This window comes from Bombina bombina, chromosome 2, assembly GCF_027579735.1.
Source record: "Bombina bombina isolate aBomBom1 chromosome 2, aBomBom1.pri, whole genome shotgun sequence".
Lineage (NCBI taxonomy): Eukaryota > Metazoa > Chordata > Amphibia > Anura > Bombinatoridae > Bombina > Bombina bombina.
Window position 1 is genome coordinate 619,734,905 of NC_069500.1, and position 16,334 is coordinate 619,751,238.

The 16,334-nt window shown below is 38.3% G+C and overlaps 1 protein-coding gene across 2 annotated transcripts in view; it reads left to right on the forward strand.

The window, feature by feature from the left end:
- Positions 1–1,993: 1,993 nt before the first annotated feature.
- The window catches only part of CD274 (CD274 molecule), a 69,630-nt gene continuing 55,289 nt past the window's right edge, over positions 1,994–16,334 (forward strand). Inside the window, exon 1 of one of the 2 annotated variants that reach the window (XM_053700612.1) lies at positions 1,994–2,073. The gene's annotated coding sequence lies outside the window, so the exon portion shown is untranslated. Of the gene's footprint in view, positions 2,090–16,334 lie in introns of both variants that reach the window. The other variant, XM_053700611.1, reaches the window with a different exon arrangement.

Sequence of the window (16,334 nt, forward strand, 5' to 3'; positions counted from 1 at the left end):
AAGTCAAACTACTTTGCTGTGCTGTGCGTGTTCTCTAGCAATAGCACAATATTTGGCAGGCAGGCAGTGTAACTAACAAGTGCGTGCAAAGAGTCACTAGGCCTGGCCATGTTAGAGTTACAATTAAAGAAAGGATGTCTGGTCTGGGGAAGAAGCTTAAAAATAGATTGTTTATTCAATTATATATAAAGACATCAAATGGTACGTCCTATGCAAGAGAAGGCCTGACGCGGTTCGCACATGCGCTTCATCAGAGTTCATTTTAGGGTTATGTTGTACATTTTATTGTTTATGCATACATTTCTAATATTATTATTTATTTAAAAAATGTCAGTGTGTTGTTTCATAGTAATTGTTTTTTTGTTTTTTATTTATACTGTTAAAACTTGATTATAATTATAAAATGCCACTATTATTGCATAAATAAATGTTATTTATATATTCATTGGTATTATAACTATTGGGGAACTCAACCAAATAATTTCTTCCACTAGAGCCTTCTGTTTATTAGATCTGCAGCTGACACTCTAGAGCAGGGGTCGCCAACCTTTCGGACCTCAGGGACCACTAAACTCACAATTTTGAATCTCGTGGACCACTAACATGAATTTTTAATTTTTTTAAAAAGGTACAAACCTCTATGTGTATATATATATATATATATATATATATATATATACATATACATATATATATATATATATATATATATATATACACACACATATACACACACACACATGCATACATATATACACACACATACTGTACATAACCATAGCTAAGTTTACATTATGCATATATTTACACATTTTTAAGAATTATTTTTTGGAATTAACTAACTAAATGACAGAACTGAGAGAATACTTCCAAATGACAGATGAAGGGTGAGTGCCAACTTTTGAGCTGGAAACAGAGAGGCAGAAACTGTGAAAACAAGAATTATGTTTAAAAGAACCACAGGACTTCAAAGTTACCTCCCCAGTTAGGAATTATTCAAAACTACTTATGATCATGGACAGACATTGGAGTCATAAATTAAGTTTATATCAGAAAGATCTCAATATGGATGTGAGCTAACCACGACTGATGTTACTGGCAATTACTACAATACTGGTGGGATATGGCTGATCTGCTGGATGGCAATTACTGGAATTCAGGTGGAATGGCTTTGTGCGGAGTAAATTATTAGAATGAAAAATAATTCATATTTAATAAAAAATAAAAAAAAAGAAGATGGAGGGGAGGAAGACAAACAGTGATGTAAGTCAATCTGAAGGAATTAGGGAAACTACTACAAAGAGACAGGTAAAGGGAAGAAAATAAATAAAATATGAGAGAAATTGTTTTTTTTAAGATTTTCTTTTTTTTATATACTTTAATTCCACTATTTCAAGCCAAGACTATACCAACCTCTGCTGGCTTTAGAATAGAAGCAGCTTTCTCTGAGCAGCGCGCCGTACTACGCAATGTGTGTAGGGAGATTGTAATTTAACTCCTCCTCCATCGGTTTTCACAGATGTCCAGCTAGGCACTGTAGGGAGTTGCGGCGCAACAAGGGTGACACCATCAGAGGAGATTAATTCCTGCTTGATGGTGTCAAGGACCACCAACATCTTCTCGTGGACCACCAGTGGTATAGGAACTATATGTAAACAATTAATACACTCCAGTATGTAAAACTGATAATTGGGAACCCATTAAAGGGGGGGATTACATTACACAGTCCCTTTAATACCTTGCAATGATCTAATTCAGTTTTAGTTTCTTGAAACAAACAACTGTTTCTGCTGTTTAATGGCAAACCATGAAATATCCCATGCTGACCTCATGATGAACATAAAGAGATTATTTCCTGTAATTTGCTTTACTAACAATCCCAGAAGTAATATGCAATATAGAATCTTTGGTGTTCAGTGAGTTCCTTGTTCCTCTAAATACTGACTCTTGTAATATTAGTATCATATTTCCTCTTAGTCACAATATATTAAATAGCAGATGCAGTACCAGAGGTCAGTAAAGGAACAACAGAGAATGTTTCCCCATCGCTTCAGCATACACTACTTCTGTACAGTAAGTGTTTTGAAGGGTCAGTAAAATGCTGCTTTAATATATCTAAATCATTTATTCTGATCATGGAAATTTCTTTTCAATATCTTTTAATTTTAGGGACCTATTATAAGTTATTAATTTATGTTATTGGGTCACATTCATGTAGATTCTCATGTAATTGTAAATGAGCTAATTGCAATACATTTTCTTGGAGTTTTACTATATAAGTTTTGTATCAGAAGAGACTGGGAAAGGTTAAGGGAGGCACTCTTAACCATATTAAAGTTGTGAAAAACATGTTTTTTTTAAATTCTGTTGTGATAAATCTAAGGGATGGGATGAAAATGTAGTTCTCAGATTATGGAGATCCAGATGGCATTTTATTGTCACTATAACATAAAATGAGAAACAAATATGGTGAATATATTTCATTGTTGATTTTTTTTTTATTGTGCAGAATATTAGGGTTGATTGCAATATTTTGCGTATATATATATATATTTTTATGCTGTTGGAAAAATGCAAGGAGAGTTTTTCCCCGTGATCATAATCACAGCCAAGATTGTTAAGTCACGCAAGATTTGATCTATATTTTTTCTGTCTGTCAGCGAGCACAATCAGTGAGTAAAATGATGTGTTTTTCTCTCTGTGCCTATTTCTTTATGTAGATTTTTGTATATGTGTGTGTGTGTATATATATATATATATGTGTGTGTGTGTGTGTGTATATATATATTTATATTTGAGTGTGTATATATGTGTGCCTCTGTGTGTGAATTTGAGTGTGTGGGTATGTTAGTGTGCAGAGGCGGAACTAAAGGGGTTGCAGAGGTTGCAACTGCTCCCGGGCCCCCCGAGGGTGGGGTCCCAGTTTCAATATTTTTTTTAATTTTTATTTATTTTATTTTTTTCCAATAAAAAACTTTGACCTGCCACTGCCTGCAATGATATCATTAAGTGTGACGTGATGCTTCACTAGTGTCAGGGGTTAGTGTTTCTGTTTTACTCATTTTTGTTTATGCATGTATGTGTGTGTGTGTATGTTTGTGGAACCAGCAAATTACAGACCTTGTTACTACAGCATGGGGGGGGGCGGAGGGTAAACAGTGTCACTATACAGTACCACTATATACAGTACGGGGGGGCTGGACCATGTCACAGACTACTGTGGTCACTTTATAAAGTATTGGGATGGGTAGAGTCAGGCCAGCCATCTCACCGGCACATTACAGACTGTGTCACTAACTCACTATATATAGTACTGGTTGGTTAAACAGTGTCACTATATACCGTAATATGGGGTCAGACCATCTCACTAACTGTGGGCACAGGGTACCTCCTTTTGCAGACAAGTAATCTGATTCACATTTTTTTGGTTTCTAGTTATGCCTCTGTGTATATTGCATGTGAGTGTATGTGTATTTGATTGTTTGTATACATACTGTATATATAAATATTATATTATGGTGTGTGTTAATAAAGCAAAGACAGGACAGGAAAAATAAAGTGGGCATAAAATTTGCCACTGCCAGCCCTGGCTTATTTATATAATAATGCAACATGCTCGTCATGCCAGGTGCACACTGAAGTCACTCTTGATTCCAATGACCCACTATTTTAACCCCTTAATGACCGGACCATTTTTCAATTTTCTTACCCTTAATGACAATGGCTATTTTTACATTTCTGCAGTGTTTGTGTTTAGCTGTAATTTTCCTCTTACTCGTTTACTGTACCCACACATATTATATACCGTTTTTCTCGCCATTAAATGAACTTTCTAAAGATACCATTATTTTCATCATATCTTATAATTTACTAAAAAAAAAAAAGATAAAATATGAGGAAAAAATGGAAAAAAAAACACACTTTTTCTAACTTTGACCCCCAAAATCTGTTACACATCTACAATCACCAAAAAACACCCATGCTAAATAGCTTATAAATTTTGTCCTGAGTTTAGAAATACCCAATGTTTACATGTTCTTTGCTTTTTTTGCAATTTATGGGGCAATAAATACAAGTAGCACTTTGCTATTTCCAAACCACTTTTTTTCAAAATTAGCGCTAGTTATTTTGGAACCCTGATATCTGTCAGGAATACCTGAATATCCCTTGACATGTATATATTTTGTTTTAGAAGACATCCCAAAGTATTGATCTAGGCCCATTTTGGTATATTTCATGCCACCATTTCACCACCAAATGCGATAAAAAAAAAAAAAAAAGTTCACTTTTTCACAAATTTTGTCAAAAACTTTAGGTTTCCCACTGAAATTATTTACAAACAGCTTCTGCAATTATGGCACAAATGGTTGTAAATGCTTCTCTGGGATCCCCTTTTTCAGAAATAACAGACTTATATGGCTTTGTGGTTGCTTTTTGGTAATTAGAAGGCCGCTAAATGCCGCTGCGCACCACACATGTTTTATGCCCAGGAGTGAAGGGGTTAATTAGGGAGCTTGTAGGGTTAATTTTAGCTTTAGTGTAGCGTAGTAGACAACCCCAAGTATTGATCTAGGTCCATTTTGGTATATTTTATGCCACCATTTCACCGCCAAATGCGAGCAAATAAAAAAAAAAACTTTACATTTTTCACAATTTTAGGTTTCTCACTGAAATTATTTACAAACAGCTTGTGCTATTATGGCAGAAATTGTTGTAAAAGCTTCTCTGGGATCCCCTTTGTTCAGAAATAGCAGACTTATATGGCTTTGGCGTTGCTTTTTGGTAATTAGAAGGCCGCTAAATGCTGCTGCGCACCACACGTGAATTATGCCCAGCAGTGAAGGGGTTAAATTAGGTAGCTTGTAGGGAGCTTGCAGGGTTAATTTTAGAGATCAGCCTCCCACCTGACACATCCCACCCCCTGATCCCTCCCAAACAGCTCTCTTCCCTCCCCCACCCCACAATTGTTACCGCCATCTTAAGTACTGGCAGAAAGTCTGCCAGTACTAAATAAAAGAGTTTTTTTTTTTTTTTTAAATAAAAATTATAAAATATTTTAGTTGTGATGGACCCCTGCCTTAGCACCAACCTCCCTGATCCCCCCACTCCAGCTCTCTAACCCTCTCCCCTACCTAATTACCGCCATCTTGGGTACTGGCAGGTGTCTGCCAGTACCCAGTTTGGCCCCACAAACCAAACTATTTTAATTTTATTTATAACTTTTATTTGTATGTTTAATTATTTCTGTAGTGTAGCAGCCCTCCCCACAATACCCCCACCCCCTCCCCCTCCCAGATCCTTTTTAATGTTAAAAAAAATAAAATAACTTTTTTTCCCCTTCCTTCTTCATTGGTGTCAGTGTGGCTAATGCGCCCACGTGCACGTGCGCGCATCGTGCACGCGCGCGCACACGCTCCCACCGGACAAAGGCACCATCGGCACCATCACTACCGGTGCAGAGAGGGCCACAGAGTGGCTCTCTCTGCATCGGAGGCTTGTAAAGGGGTATTGCAGGATGCCTCCATATCGAGGCATCACTGCAATACCCTCAGAGCTGCTGGAAGCGATTGTGATCACTTCCAGCACTCTGTTAGACAACTAACGTACCATGTACGTCTATTGTCATTAACAGTTAGTTTTTGCATGACGTACCTGGTACGTCAGTTGTCATTAAGGGGTTAAATGATATGCAGACCATGTATACAACAAAGAGCTCTCCATTTGCACATGTTGCAAATGATATTATTCTGTAGAATTATTTTTTTTTCCTCCAACTGGAAAATGTTCTGTGGATGCCCATACATTTGTCTGTCATCAAATGACAAAAATATAATTTGTTCCTTTTAAATGGACATTATATACTTTGAGATTGTAATGATAATAGTCCCTACAAAGTAGGAATTATATCTCAATGCATTTATACCCCTAAACATGAAAATAAATACATATATTAGCACTGTGGATAATCATGAAAAAGCACTCAGAATACAAATCTTTCCAAACTCTTTTACCCCAAAATTAGAAGATGCGGCTGGGTATCAGGGACTCAGGAGGTTCATGGGCACCCGTCACTGTTTTGTCGGTGGAGCTTTGTAGGGAGGGGTGAGAACATAGGTGGTGAGTGTGGGGGCTCGTGGGTGTGTCTTGGTGGGAAGTGGGTGTGTCTAGGCAGTTTGTGGGTATATCTGGGTGCTCAGTGGGTGGGGCTAAGAGGAATTCTGCAAATAAGGAGCATCTGGCATGTGCAGCATAGTAATGTTATTTCCCTTCTCAGTTTAAGGAAGTTTGCTATGATATCTCGCAAGATTTCAGTGAAATCACATGAAGCAATGCATGACCTCAGCACTGCTGATGCTGCATGGCTGCTGTTGGTTTTTTTTCAACTGCAGCTGGACAGTAGCTGAAGTATAACTGTTCACAAAGCTCTTGCTTTTGTGTGCTGGAGAAATTTTGAGGTAAAATATATTCCTTTTTTAATATAGAGATGTTCAGGTGGTATCTTCTTGTCTGCATTTTACAATTATGCTGCATCACTTTCAAGGGATTTAGCATATGGGTATTATGTCATTTTAATAAATCCCTGTCGATTAGACCACTGCATGTAACTTAAAGTCAATGTAAGGTCAAATTAAACTTTCATGTTACAGACATTATCATGGTAACCTTTGTTGGAAAGCATACCTAGGTAGGTTCAGGAGCTGCAATTAACTACTGGGAGCTGGCAGGTGATTGGTGGCTAATTACCAAAATTAACGGCTAGATTTAGAGTTTGGCGTTAGCCGTCAAAACCAGCATTAGAGGCTCCTAACGCTGGTTTTGGGCTACCGCCGGTATTTAGAGTCAGTCAGGAAAGGGTCTAACGCTCACTTTCCAGCCGCGACTCTTCCATACCGCAGATCCCCCTACGCCATTTGCGTATCCTATCTTTTCAATGGGATATTTCTAACGCCGGTATTTAGAGTCGTGGCTGAAGTGAGCGTTAGAAATCTAACGACAAAACTCCAGCCGCAGAAAAAAGTCAGTATTTAAGAGCTTTCTGGGCTAACGCCGGTTTATAAAGCTCTTAACTACTGTGCTCTAAAGTACACTAACACCCATAAACTACCTATGTACCCCTAAACCGAGGTCCCCCCACATCGCCGCCACTCTAATTAAATTTTTTAACCCCTAATCTGCCGCCCGCACGCCGCCGCAAGCTATGTTATATTATGTACCCCTAATCTGCTGCCCCTAACACCGCCGACCCCTATATTATATTTATTAACCCCTAATCTGCCCCCCTCAACGTCGCCTCCACCTGCCTACACTTATTAACCCCTAATCTGCCGACCGGACCGCACCGCTATTATAATAAAGTTATTAACCCCTAATCCGCCTCACTCCCGCCTCAATAACCCTATAATAAATAGTATTAACCCCTAATCTGCCCTCCCTAACATCGCCGACACCTAACTTCAATTATTAACCCCTAATCTGCCGACCGGAGCTCACCGCTACTCTAATAAATGTATTAACCCCTAAAGCTAAGTCTAACCCTAACACTAACACCCCCCTAAGTTAAATATAATTTAAATCTCAGGGGGAACTTCCGGGCGGCGGCCATGTTAGGTCGCATAACTGTGTGCTGCTCAAGCTTTTCTCTGCTAAACTTCAAAATCTGCCTTATCTGCCTTATCCCACATAACTGCCTGCAGGAACTATGTTGTATTTTGAAAGCCACAACTTTTGATGATAACAATTTTGAGAATCGCCATTGGCGCCAGTGCCCGGGGCCATTGTAAGATCTAGGCCTTTCTATTATACCCCCCGGCGGGACGCCTGCAGTCCTGTCGTTAAGCTGCACTAAATTTGCTTTATCTATACTGCATTATTGTACCGCAAGATTTTCCTATACTTAGGATTGCACGAGTCTACTAGATCTACATCATCCTCAGACGCATAATATGGAGGCTGCTAAACTCATCCTCGAAGACATACGTAGCATGCTAGCAACATATCTAATTGCCATTGATCCGGCTTTCCAGGACCAGCATGATAGCGGTGAGGAATGCGCAATAGAACGACCTACCCTAACAGAAGTATCTACCTTGTTCCAGGGGGGTGGTGGCGCTTCAGGGCCCGGGTGTCCACCATTCACCTGCACTGAATCCTGGTCAGCTTCTGAAAAGGGTTTGGGAGACCCGGAGACACAGAGCGGTGGAATGGCGGCCGAGACTGTGAGCACTAATAAGAGCCATTGCGCATCGCTGACAACCGCTAGCAGCTTTATACCTGTGGACTGCTCCCCCTTCATACTGCCGAATGACACCATGCCGGTTAGCCCCATACATACCTCGGAAGGAGCCTCACTTGAAAATAACAGTGGAGCATTGCCACCGCCGCTAGCAATTGACTCTCTTGCTTTGGGATTTTCTGAGTTCAGTGGACATGCGGGCGAGCCGCTACCTGATGAACCCTGCTTTCAGCTCTCAACTTCTTCCAGTGGGATTTATGCCCTGAAACACTCTCTTCATGTCCTTCAAAGATATAGGAGAGCATATAACAGAAAAGGAGTGGGGTAATACTGAACAGTGTGCTTGATACAGACTGCCATTTAAGTGACACTTTCTTTTACTGAAGTCAGTGAGGACTCTGACTATACCCACTTAAGACTATTTTGACGTGATATCAGCAAAGGTCCTCACAGACTATTATTGAGTTTTTCACTTATTCAATGTTTACCCTTGCAGCAGAAATTATGGTATCTCATATGTTTAACCTAAGACAAGTTGGGAAGAACCAGGACACAATGGGCTACTAGTATGAGTTATAATTGTTTTCACTGCTTATTTCAGGTTATTAAGCTAAAGATCACAGTTTGATCTTACTATATTAGAGTTATATCCTTGAGACATTTTGCTCTGAATTTTTGTGAGTGTTGTCGTTATAACTTCAGAAGTGAAAAGTGCATACATGTAAATTATGAATATGTGCTTAAAGATCTACGGTCTGGTATATTATTTAATGCCAATTCAGGGAGGATATCCTATTTGTTTTACATCTACAGGTCCCTTGACCTATTTTCTTTTTTTTCTTTTCCTCTCTTCATTTAAAAGGGCAAAATCAAAGATCATAGTTAGGTCTCACAAGGTAAAAGTTATATCCTGTATTAATTGTGCTATATATCTTGTGCTTGCCTTTGACATAGCTGTAGATTAGAAAAGTGTCTAACTAATATATGAATAATAGATCAAATAATCCACACCTCACTCCCTAATACCCAATCCATGAGAACATCCTATCTGACATACGTTTGCAGGTCTCTTGCCCTACTCTTGAATGTTTAGGGGTTTATTAACGTTAATCGTGGTATGCCTATACATTTAACAGTGCCCAACTTATATTGTCCCTCAAAACTTTGTATTCACAGTTTTTCAGTTTGTTAGCTCCCCCGCTATTACCCTTAATGTTCTTTAATGTTTATAATGCGTATGTGGCACTGTTTGAAGTTCCCAGGGGTACTATGAACTTGGGTTACCTTACTTTTGAATGCTTAACTAGTTATATCCTCTTCCCGTAGTTGTACCCTAGCATACACGGGTATATTCTTCTTATAACTTGTATTTACTGATATTGTGACCTCCTTACATATTCCAAATCAGCAGCACATTCCTACATTATTCCATAATTGTATTTGCTCTTCATAGTCCCATATAGGATTAGTAGGAAAAGTGAGTCTCTTAACATCATTTAGCGAGTTGCATTTTTCCATGGCAGCTAACATAGATCAACTTTACATGAAAGTCTACAAAAGTAGGTACTGTGCTGTACATTTATTTTCCCAGCCTGAACTATCCTCAGGGCATATGCTTTCTAAGTGCTAGGCCTACTGTTTCTATAAATCTTTTGTGCAGTGGTGCATGGCCCGCGGCCGGGGCAGTGCACTATGCGTATAGTCATACAACCAAAGCATTTGGAATGCTACTTAGTCTAAGCTGAAGCAGTCCATATAATTAATTTTAAGGATACTGTTTTTGTCACAACAGACCTTCTAGTTATGTAATAGCTCATAAAATATCCCGAGATTGTCCCTCTCTCTAAGCTGGTCAGTGCAGAAAATTCATATTACAGCGTATGATAGTACTATTTTATTTAGCTTGTATCAAACATTCTAAAATTACCTATTTGTTTAATTATTTTATCTTCTGCTATTCCCCGAAAATATTCCCTTGATGCTATAAAATAAGTTATCAGGTTTCCAGTTATCAGTTATAGCATTTAGCTACTATATAGCTTTTCCATGTTACCACAGAACATTCAAATCACTATACAGTAAAAATGTTCAGGTTTCCAGTTATCAGTTATAGCATTTTGCTACTATACTAAAAACAAAAAAAAAGAGGTTCCCACTTAAAGATCCAAGAGTGGTCTTTTATATTTGAATTAGCCCCCTATATATATGATTATATACCTTTGTTTGAGGTCCGAGAGTGGCCTCTGTTACCATTTAGGGAGCATACAGAGTACTAGGCATTCACAATGTTATTTTGCATTATCATGCATTGTGCCACTATTCAAACCTATGCTATAATTTACCTGTTATTTTTTTATTGTGACGCTTTGTTTATTATATTCTATGTATGCCTTATTCTGAACCTCAATAAAAATTATATAAAAAAAAAAAAAAAAAAATATAATTTAAATCTAATGAAATAAATTAACTCTTATTAAATAAATTATTCCTATTTAAAGCTAAATACTTACCTGTAAAATAAACCCTAATATAGCTACAATATAAATTATAATTATATTGTAGCTATTTTAGGATTTATATTTATTTTACAGGTAACTTTGTAATTATTTTAACCAGGTACAATAGCTATTAAATAGTTAATAACGATCGTCTGGGGTTGTCATGTTCCTTGTTCAGAGGAGAATTGCCTGGTATTTCGGGGCTGGACTGACCTTACTTGGCAGGATCAGACTGATATACTTCAGGAAAGTTTTCTTCTGTGAAAAGCACACTGGTCTAAAAGAGGCTGCTTCCGGGTGGTAAATCGCCATAGAACAAGCCACTGAGCTGTTGTTCGTTCCTGGTAGAGCGCTTCTCTCTTCGTATGCAAATTATTATGACCCTGGGGAAGTCTCCCTATGGGTGATGGGGGAAACCAGACGTGGACTCCTTGCCCAGTGTGCTTAGTGGAATGTGGCTGCACCTCACTGACGAGGCCCATAGGAGGCCGAAACGATCGTCTGGGGTTGTCATGTTCCTTGTTCAGAGGAGAATTGCCTGGTATTTCGGGGCTGGACTGACCTTACTTGGCAGGATCAGACTGATATACTTCAGGAAAGTTTTCTTCTGTGAAAAGCACACTGGTCTAAAAGAGGCTGCTTCCGGGTGGTAAATCGCCATAGAACAAGCCACTGAGCTGTTGTTCGTTCCTGGTAGAGCGCTTCTCTCTTCGTATGCAAACTATTTAATAGTTACCTAGTTAAAATAATTACAAAATTACCTGTAAAATAAAGCCAATCCGAATTAAGGTAGGAAAATTCTGATTGGCTGATGGAATCAGCCAATCAGATTCAAGTTCAATCCGATTGGCTGATTGGATCAGCCAATCAGATTGAGCTCGCATTCTATTGGCTGATCGGAACAGCCAATAGAATGCGAGCTCAATCTGATTGGCTGATCCAATCAGCCAATCAGATTGAACTTGAATCTGATTGGCTGATTCCATCAGCCAATCAGAATTTTCCTACCTTAATTCCGATTGGCTGATAGAATCCTATCAGCCAATCGGAATTCAAGGGACGCCATCTTGGATGACGTCCCTTAAAGGAACCTTCATTCTTCATTTGGACGTCGGAAGAAGAGGATGGATCCGCGTCGGAGGTCTTCAAGATGGAGCCGTTCGTCATCGGATGAAGATAGAAGATGCCGCTTGGATCAAGATGGTTGCCGGTCCGGATCTACTCTTCTTCCCGGATAGGATGAAGACTTTGGAGCCTCTTCTGGACCTCTTCAGCCAGCGCTTGATAGAAGACTTCAGCCGGATTATGGATCGCCAGCCCCCTCTTGGGCTTGGATGAAGACTTCAGAGAACGGATCGGTGAACCTGGTATGGTGAAGATAAGGTAGGAAGATCTTCAGGGGCTTAGTGTTAGGTTTATTTAAGGGGGGTTTGGGTTAGATTAGGGGTATGTGGGTGGTGGGTTGTAATGTTGGGGGGGGGTATTGTATGTTTTTTTTACAGGCAAAAGAGCTGAATTATTTGGGGCATGCCCCGCAAATGGCCCTTTTCAGGGCTGGTAAGGTAAAAGAGCTTTGAACTTTTTTAATTTAGAATAGGGTAGGGCATTTTTTTTATTTTGGGGGTCTTTGTTATTTTATTAGGGGGCTTAGAGTAGGTGTAATTAGTTTAAAATTGTTGTAATATTTTTCTAATGTTTGTAAATATTTTTTTATTTTTTGTAACTTAGTTCTTTTTTTATTTTTTGTACTTTAGTTAGTTTATTTAAATGTATTTATTTGTAGGTATTGTATTTAATTAATTTATTGGTAGTGTAGTGTTAGGTTTAATTGTAGGTAATTGTAGGTATTTAATTTATTTATTGATAGTGTAGTGTTAGGTTTAATTGTAACTTAGGTTAGGATTTATTTTACAGGTAATTTTGAAATTATTTTAACTAGGTAACTATTAAATAGTTATTAACTATTTAATAGCTATTGTATCTGGTTAAAATAATTACAAAGTTACCTGTAAAATAAATATAAATCCTAAAATAGCTACAATATAATTATCATTTATATTGTAGCTATATTAGGGTTTATTTTACATGTAAGTATTTAGCTTTAAATAGGAATAATTTATTTAATAAAAGTTAATTTATTTAGTTAGATTTAAATTATATTTAATTTAGGGGGGTGTTAGTGTTAGGGTTAGACTTAGCTTTAGGGGCTAATACATTTATTAGAGTAGCGGTGAGCTCCAGTCGGCAGATTAGGGGTTAATAATTGAAGTTAGGTGTTGGCGATGTTAGGGAGGGCAGATTAGGGGTTAATACTATTTATTATAGGGTTAGTGAGGCGGATTAGGGGTTAATAACTTTATTATAGTAGCGGTGAGGTGTGGTCGGCAGATTAGGGGTTAATTATTGTAGGTAGCTGGCGGCGACGTTGTGGGGGGCAGATTAGGGGTTAATAAATATAATATAGGGGTCGGCGGTGTTAGGGGCAGCAGATTAGGAGTACATAGGTATAATGTAGGTTGCGGCGGTGTACGGAGCGGCAGATTAGGGGTTAATAATATAATGCAGGTGTCAGCGATAGCGGGGACAGCAGATTAGGGGTTAATAAGTGTAAGGTTAGGGGTGTTTAGACTCGGGGTTCATGTTAGGGTGTTAGGTGCAGACTTAGGAAGTGTTTCCCCATAGGAAACAATGGGGCTGCGTTAGGAGCTGAACGCTGCTTTTTTTCAGGTGTTAGGTTTTTTTTCAGCTCAAAATGCCCCATTGTTTCCTATGGGGGAATCGTGCATGAGCACGTTTTTGATGCTGGCCGCTTCCTTAAGCACCGCTGGTATCGAGAGTTGCAGTTGCGGTAAATATGCTATACGCTCCTTTTTTGGAGCCTAACGCAGCCATTCTGTGAACTCTAAATACCAGCGGAATTTAAGAGGTGCGGCCAGAAAAAAGCACGCGTAGCTAACGCACCCCTTTGGCCGCAAAACTCTAAATCTAGGCCAATGTGTCTTTAATCCTGTTCACTTGTATATCTGTTACATTGTAATACCAATATAAAAGGTTATGGGCCAGATTACAAGTGGAGCGCTATTTAGTGCTCCCGCTGGAGCGTTAAAGGGACACTAAACCCAAAATGTTTCTGTCATGATTCAGGTAGAGAATACAATTTTAAACAACATTCCATTTTACTTCTATTATCTAATTTGCTTAATTCTTTAGATATCCTTTGTTGAAGATATAGTAATGCACATGGGTGAACCAATCACACGAAGCATCTATGTGCAGCAACCAATCAGCAGCTACTGATGCTATCTAGATATGCTTTTCAGCAAAGGATATCAAGAGAATGAAGCAAATTAGATAATAGAAGTAAATCAGAAAGTTGTTTAAAATCACATGCTCTTTCTGAATCATGAAAGAAAAAATGTGGGTTTCATGTCCCTTTAACTGCACTAGAAGTAAGATTTTTTGGATACCTTCTTTGAAAGGTAGTGAATAAATAATATTTATATTTGCAAGTTGCAAGATTGCAGCTGTATAAATATGGAACACATTGATCTTCACAACAAATATATTTATGAATTCATGATAAACACATTTGTTATATCTATTCAGGATTATAATAAAGAATCCAAAAACAGGTAGTACATTTTTGAACGATATACTATTTGCAGTTTTCATCAGATTCTTTTGTAACAAAATTCTGTTAGTAATTAGTGTGACTGTGCAGACTTACTTGACCTATGGATTTTTTTTAACCAGTCACTTTTGATTACAGCTAATATTCGTATTTCAGGACTGTGCTTGGCTCACTCCATTTAAGTTCTACCATATTTTTCATATACAAAAAAATGACTTTATAGGAAATGTAATCCTTGAAATTGTTCTGCACCATCTATTCGAAAAGTTCTGAATCAACCAAACCTTTCTAAGTGCTCAGCGTGGAAGTCTCATCAGCCTCCCTATTGTGTCAGTTATGGAGCCAACGTTCCTGGTCTTCTACAGCAGTGTTTCTCAAATGTTTTGTAGCAAGTAACCCTACAGTTGTAAATGTATGTCCTAAGTGCCGCAACTGCAAAACAGAAACATGATAAGGCCGTCATGTATACCCCAGAATGGGATAAATTGATATTAGATATATTTTTCTGTTTTTATACATTTATTTTAAAATCCAGTTTTACTGAACGCAAATGTTTGGAAATATTACAACAGAAAATAAATAGACTTGCAGAGAAAACACATATATGATGAGGGAAGTAATATTCATGTTAATAATACTGCATCTAACTTCATCACAAACACTGCTTATAAGGCTCCTGCCATTGGGGCATACTTGGGTATAGAACACTTTATCTGGTACATGTCACCATAGTATATTTTCCTCATGATAGCTTACAGTGGCCCTATATCTAGCACACTTTTTCTATGCCCTTTGCCTGGCACTTTCCCTGTTGCATACTTTATATTACATTTTCTCAACAAAAGTCCTCAAATGTGTGTGACCAGACAGATTCAGGATATCACTACATGAGTCAGTCACATGATGTGTGTGAGCAACTATCCAGCCTGCTAGGTTTTATTTAGGGTAGAACTGAGAAGGACTTCTGAAATTAAAGAGATTCATGGAGTATCCCTTGCCAGTGCTTCACCTACCCCTAGGAGTACATAAACTACATTTAGAGAAACAAAGGTCTACAGAGCCCAGGGATGTAGTTTAGCTGTATGCTCCCCACAAAAGCTGGCTTTAGACAGCACTTCTGTTGTACGGCCACCTCCATGATTAATAAAAATTATAACAGGCTTATTACTTAAAGAGCGAGCGCGCTTACTGTTAGGGATGCGCATACGTGCAAGCTCCATTCAGCTCTCTATTATAATGACTGTATCCCTTTGTTCTGGCATTGCGATCCACTTGCTGTATAGTGAGCAGTTGAACTATGATAGAGAGATCATTAATACCCCTCCGTTTTTAACGAGTAACAGAGATAAGTGCATAATGATTTATTTGACACATGCAGCACTTTTTATATGTGTTCATTACTATGGCAGCACTGCTTTCACGCATCATTTGTGCCCATTCCTTTACATAATTTTCTCTTTAACTAAAATCTCATACTTTATATTTGATAAATATATATTTTATATGTATTTATTTTTTATTACTGTATATACAACAAGTAAATGTCTATCACTATATAAATAGTGGGTCGCTATGCCAAAATCATTGTGATCCACTGTTTATAATGGCGAGCAAATGTTATACTATGCGCATGCGTATGCTAAACTGTGAGCACACTCGGAACAGGGCTGCTAGAGAAAAAAAATAACACAGACTCTGTGGGAGGGCAAACAGATGGAGCGTATGTGTCACTCTCTTAAAAGCATTAGAGTGCGTTTCATCAAGCCAGAATAAGTTCATTATGAGTTACAGAACAGAATCTTTTGAAATGTATGCAGTTATAGCAAATGTCACTGCTTATTTCGTAATGGCAAGATATGTAGGTAGTGTGCGGCCCACGTGAGTTGCACTTTTATGGAAAATGGTCCGCGACTCAAATGAGTTTGACACCCCTGAGCTAAGGTAATAGATCTCTCATCATCTGGTTGTGTGC